Source organism: Rhynchophorus ferrugineus, unplaced genomic scaffold (assembly GCF_030347505.1).
Source record: "Rhynchophorus ferrugineus isolate W39M unplaced genomic scaffold, kcgeb_rfMv2 rfM4, whole genome shotgun sequence".
Taxonomy (NCBI): domain Eukaryota; kingdom Metazoa; phylum Arthropoda; class Insecta; order Coleoptera; family Curculionidae; genus Rhynchophorus; species Rhynchophorus ferrugineus.
In genome coordinates, this window is record NW_027472583.1 from 24760909 (window position 1) to 24768059 (window position 7151).

The window sequence follows — 7151 nt, forward strand, 5'->3', positions numbered from 1 at the left end:
TTCAAGAAAACCTTTAAATTTAACTTGACAGCGTCTTTCACGCTTTGGTGCCGTTGTACACCGCACGAACTTACCCATGTATTCCATGTGCTGATGATATCTCACTAAAACACACAACAAGTATTATTAATAAGTGTTAAGTAAGCAGCTAAATGTGAGTGATAACAAAAAGTGCGTAGACTAAAACGTTTACCGCCATCCATTTTAAGTTTTAACTCATTTTTAAATAATTTTATTTTGCGAAAGCGACGACTTAATTGAATGGTGAAAAACGATATTTCCGACTGAATCTTATTCTAATATAAATAAAATCTATCAAATGTTAGGGGGCCATTCATTTATTACGTAAGACGATTTGTTGACCATGTCTTATCTTCTCTAATTCGTACGTAAGATCGCAAAAATGCACAACGTTAAAATTATACTTTTAAAAGGCGAACATACCCAAAAATAAAATTACTAGTTCAGTTGTAAGTACAATCAAACGTCCCTAAATATTGCTTCTTTAAAAAACAAAGATCAAAATAAACCTATAAAAATTAGTTTAGGGGTCTAAGGTATTACAGAGACGACAGTAAATAAATATAGAAGGTATGAATTATTAATAAATTATTCTAATTTTGTAGCACCAATTATATAGATACAACAACTGTACAACGGGATATTTATGTTAAATAACCTGAAAAAAGGATTTGTTTGAAGACTATAGTAAAGGTAAGAATGAAAAATGATCATAGTTGTATACTTTATATTTTTTGATTTTGCAGATATTTCAAAACATTACCAAAAAGTGGACGTTTAAATAAAATGTCATGAATTCTTAGGATAGAGTAATTATAAGATGTAGTTAGCAGAAAATGTGATATAAGATTTCAAGCGTTGTGATTAATTATTTCTTTTGGTTTATATAACTCTCCGGAGCAGATAAATAATGCAGAAAAATTTAATTTATATATCGCATAACAAATTTTTATTGCAATAAAAGGAACAAAAATAACAAAATAAACAAATGTATTCTAAGTAAGGCACAATTAAACAAACACACAATATAAATTAAATATTAAAACAACATTTTGAATAAATACATATTATTTTGACATTATATCTATATCTAACACATTTTTATAAAAGGAGAAGACTAAACTCATATAGTGATTGATTAACTAATAATTTGAAAAACAATCTGGTAATATATTGGGCTTTTGGTAAAATATATTTAGGTTTCTACATTTGGTTGTTGGAAAGTATTACTATGTGCTGTATTCGGTAGTCTTAATTATTTCGTTTTGAGAATGTTAATCCTTTTATACACTATAATAGGTTACACATATTGTATATTCTACTACCAAGATCATTCTCCATTTATCCATTGTCGTCACTTGCTTCTTCTGCTACTCCCTGTATATCTTGCTATTCAATCACCGCATTTTCCCGTAGAGCATCTACAAAAGAATTAGTATCCATTATCTCCTCGTGCATATATACTAAATACACATGTTCACATATAGTATTCTTAATCGTATACTCTAACCACCTACAGACATATCTATGTACACAAATCTCACACACTCTACAATATAATGTTTTACAACTATTCTCACAAATTTGATTTACATTTATATTGTATATTTTATTTTGATGTTTTACTTCAAATTTTCCTGAACGCTGTAACATATACTTGTTTTCGTGTCATCGCAACTCTTTCAAATAATAAATAATTGTATCACCTCAACAAACTTTTGTAAACATAACAATTCTCGTCTGTAAACAACGCATGAAATTTGTCAAGCTACGAGTAGTTCCAAATTAGTATGCATGAACAGCCCGCTGGCCACCCGGCTTTTACTGTCGTCTCTTATCTCCATCTGATTACAGGCCTATCAGCCTTCTCAGTGCCATTTCGAAGCTTGCCGAGAGGGTAATACTCTACGCTCTCACCTCTTTCACAAAGGAAAACAACATCATTCCAGATGAACAATTCGGCTTTCGGGCTCACCACTTATCCGTCCATCAGGTACCCGTCTGGCCGCACACATCCATCATGCTCTTGACCAACGTAGAAAGCTTGGAGCAGTTCTTCTGGACCTAACCGAAGCCTTCGACAAGGTCTGGCACGACGGATTGATCGCAAAATGCGTGCGGTTAGACCTCCCAGAAGACCTAACCGCGCTCATCAAGTCCTATCTCTCGGACAGATCTTTCCAAGTCAAGAGCAGGGCACTTTCCAGTCGTAAACAAATCGATACTGGTGTACCTCAAGGTTCCCCGTTGGCCTTATTTAACCTCCTTATTTCAGATCTGCCGAGAAAAGAGCACATTGACGTCGCGTTCGCTGGCGAACTTCACGGCCGCCAGGTTCGAAATTACAGTTCATGAACGTTTACAGAAGCAGCTCGATCATGCGGTCAAGTGGTTCAAATTCTGGAGGATACAAATCAACCCCCTGAAAACCCAAGTCATCATTTTCCATAAGAAGCGTTACGCACTGCGCGTCTCGCAACTTAAGATCGACACCGCAATAATTCCATGGCTGGATAACGCCACGTACCTAGGTCTTCACTTCGACCGGCGGTTCGGTAGGCATTCGCAAATCCAGAAAGCAATCCAAAAAGGTTCGGGGATAGCAAACCTGCTATCTTCTCTGATCTGCCCTTCTAGCAGACTTCCCATCTTAATTCTTCCCAAATGCTTATTTTACAAGATATTAATTCGGTCCCTACTCCTCTACGGATCTAATGTCTACTTCAAGTTTGTTACACCCAACCAGGTTAAACGGCTTCAAGTTTTCCAAAATAAGCTCCTCAGGAGAATATTAAACGCTCCATGGTTTGTCAGAAATAATCAAATTCATAGGGAAACTGACACTCCAGAAATCAAGCACTTCATATCTCAATCATTCCACAAACAACAACTCAGCTCAAGTTCTTCTGTTAGCACCGCGTCACCGCCAAGCTCCCCCCCCCCTTTTCCAGGCTGAAACAACCTCATTCATCGCTACAGGCATAACTTTTGCCTCCATACAACAGTAACCAGTTGTGTGTTAACTCAGGTTCGCGAGTCAATAGAATCGCCGGGCCCTCGTGCCAATAATGGCTGCCCGATCAGCGGATGCCATATCCCTAAATTTAATGCAGTAGCAGTAGCGATCCACAGGGGTCAACTGTGAGGCGGTTTCGGTTTAGTGTATTGGTAAGCCCAGAGGCAGTCCCACATAACCCGGTTCAACTTGTCACTCCAGGTCAAGTCTCCGCGACCAGGTATGCGTCATGCATTCCACCGCCTGGTTTTTAGGCCAGAACAAAAAAAATCAGTCATCTCTTCAAAACAGTCTATACGCAAGTCTTCACGAGCCTTCACGAAAATAAATACCTGGCGAAGGGAGTTTACAGTTCGTGTCACTTTGACAGTGTGAGGGTGGTCGACTATAACCATTTATACCCGTTTAATTATTGTGATTTAAGTTTTATGGTAAATAAAGTCGTTTTAACTATGCCAGTTTTTCCCTTATAATCAGAACGAAAAAGACGCGCAACAAAAACAAACTAGCAGCAATTAAGCAGCAGAAGAGGATCGACCTACTTTTATTTTTTCTTACATAGAGAGGAGAGGTTCAAAACTAACAACTAAAATCGTCTTACGTAATAAATAAAAAGGTAATAAAATAATAAAATAAATACGAGAAAAAAACAACTTCCATTGGACACTATGAATCATTATAATTGACTAAAATTGATTGGAATTCGAGCGGCATATTGTTCTATGAACTGCTAAATCCTGATAAAACTATTACAGATCGTTAGAAATCATCAATGGAATTAAGTATTCGATTTATATATTTTTGTTTGTAATAACTAATGTTATAGCAAACAATAATAATTCATTCATCTTTCATTTTTAAACTACGTATCTAATGTTTAACATACAGATATTTAAAATCAAATTAAAGATAACGTCGATGTGTGACATCTGAAACAACTAATTGTCACGTCTTTAATGAAATATATTTGATTGATTTGTTGTGTCATACAATAGCTTTTTAAGGATCATAGCTATGACAGGACGCTAATAAATCAGTCTGATTATCCTGACACCATGTTATATTTTAAAAATCCCAAGAGACCTTAAAAATATGTTTCGTGATAAATGTAAATTATAAATTAGATAAAATATTTTTAACAAAATAATTGAACCGACTTCAAAAAATAAATGAGGAACTCACTAAAAAGTAAAAAATAATCAAACTTAGAATTTTAACACAAAAAACGTTCTAAAATGAAATATGTACATAATGATCGTTGCAATAACTAAATAAAAATAAACAAAAACCTTATTTTATATTGTACTATATACACACAATTTAGCTGTTGCTGTTGCTGTGAACATTGAACGTGAGCAAAATTCTTGAAAACAATAGTAATAAGAAATTATAACTAACCTATAAACTATTGCGGCTGTAATATAACTAGATTATGAATTATGGATTAATTATAATGTTAAAATAAATTATATTTGATAACATTTTTGTTTTATAATTTTATTTAGATTAGAATTTTTTTATAGGTTAAAAACAATATAAACTAAAACTCAGGGTTGATGCGGCAACATTGCATCGTTTTAACGGCATAAATTGAGATGACGTATGTTCACACCAACTTTGGATAGACTATATTTATCTATTTGCAATATTATTTTAACTACTGCCTACTCATCACTTTGAACCCAAACAGTTATATTAAATTAGATTTGTATTGTTCCTAATTTAATTTTGTGTATATGTTACAAAATTATTGTTGTATTGTTTGGGCTCGGCTAAGTATCTTATTATTCATTTTTTCTTATTTTTCTTTTTTTTTTCAAGTTGGTTCAATTTTTTTTGTTATTCATTTTACTGTTAGATATTCACTCAATAAATTACGCAGGTTTTTTTTATTAATTATTACAATGGGTAGGCCAAGTAAAGGTGCAGCCCATCTAAGGAAAAATAGGAATAAACAAACAATTAATGAAAATAAGGAACGCTTCAGGCCCCAGGGTCCTATCTAGACTAGGTGATTTGACAAATGTTCTAACCAAACTAGAACAACAACAAAAAGTCCTTGCCTGCGCTGGGAATCGACCCAGTGACCAGTGACCTCCGCGTGTGAGCTGAACGCTCTAACCTCTACACCATATAAGTAGTTCCTTACAATATTTTTATGGCTTCCCATATGACATGGTTAGTGCTTAAAAAGCAAACTAAACGACTGTACTGAACGACTTTCGGTCTTCGTTACATCAGTTCGGCGGTAACATTATACACAAATATCTGATTATTTTAGATATAAAAATATGTGAAAACTTTGTACTTTGAAATTTAAATGTTTAAAACTAAGCGTAAAAAGTATATATACTCGCGTTTTTAATAGTTTTTTTTTAATCAACATAATTCCCTTCATTGTCACATATCGACTGAAAAACTCGGGTTTATTACGCTTGATCATCTTCCAACACTGCTCCGAATCATCAACTCGTCGTTGTTTTTGGTCAAAAGTGAGCTCTCGCGGTACCCACTTCGCACAGAGCTTTCTCATACCCAAATATTCGTGAATGATATGATGTACACGTTATATAGTTGATATCTTTGGAGTGTCTAAGAGTGTGCTATTTCATTCAGTTTCAATTACTTACCTTGAAACTTAGCATACCAATCCTTGATGGTTGATTTTCCCGGGGCAGTGTCCGGAAACTCGGCATCAGGCCAAATTTTTGCTTCAACTGCATTTTTCCCTTCAAAAAGCAATATTTTATCAACACCCGAAATTCCTTTTTATCCATTTTTTTCACAATAACAAAAGTTGCTTCACTCAAAATGCTATAATTCACAAACTCATGATCCGACAGCTGTCAAATTTATACAGGCATCATTTGAGGCTTAGGGCTAACAAAAATACATATGGACTTAATTCCAGTAGCGCCATCTATGTGGCAGGCTGGGAACTTTTCAACTGACCCGTTATATTACTTGGATATATAATTGTTGATTAAGTGGATTAGGCGTCCAGGGCATGCAATTACAAACGGGCCTAGAACTCTATCTCGTAGGTGGTATGGAAAGGAGTTCCATGTAAATATAATCAAACACAACCCAAACCTGCAAACTTTTTAAACTTAATGAAAATCTAATTTTGTTAAATGCCATTTAAAAAAGGTTAATGAGTGTTAGTTCTTGAGATTACTTGTTGAGTTCGTGAGTTGTTTTTTATTATTACGCTGGAAATATCAATAGCAACACGCCAGTATTAATAACAAAAACATTTTTGATTTCTCCTTGAATGTAACATTGAAATCCTAAAGTAATTATGACTATTTTATTTAGAGAACGCGACAATTTTTGTTACGCGGAAAGTACTTATGCTTATCTTAATCTTATGTTGATCTTAGAGTTCTTAGTCAAAGGTTGCGTAGCTTAATCCGTGGCCTTCTAAAAAAGTTTAGATATATCAAATTCAGATGATTCAGCCTTTTTTATACAAGGGGTACTTTTATAATTTGAGCTTCGTTAATTATAGACGACCTGATAAACTTCATATCATATCAAATCACCTATAACTATCTTCCACGACAGTAACAATGGCCAACGATCCAAAGATGTGTTGAACATATTGACTATTTCTGGTGTTACCACCTCATTTGGACATCCACTGTCTCATCGGTGTCTCTACGACCACATTTAAAGTCAGCAAACCAACCTTTTATTGTTATTTCTGATGAAGCGGGGTCCATATAACATTTTTCAAGCCATTGCTTCGCTTGAACGGTCTTTTTACATCCAGAAGCAGTGTAAAATTAAAACACGAAATTGTTTTTGATCCATTTTTTTTAAATAACAAAAGTAGTGACACTCTTAGCACAATAACTTACAAAGTTATGAGTAGAATATGATGAAATTTTAACAGGTCTCTTTTGCAGGCTAGTACTATTTGAAAAAGTAGTAAATTTTAATTTACTACTTTTTAAGATTTAATTAATATATATATATATATATATATATATATATATATATATATATATATATATATATATATATATATATATATATTAATTAAATCTTGATTGTAAATTAAGTTGAAGGAGTACCAGTATATGATGATGGAAGAATAATTATGATACCG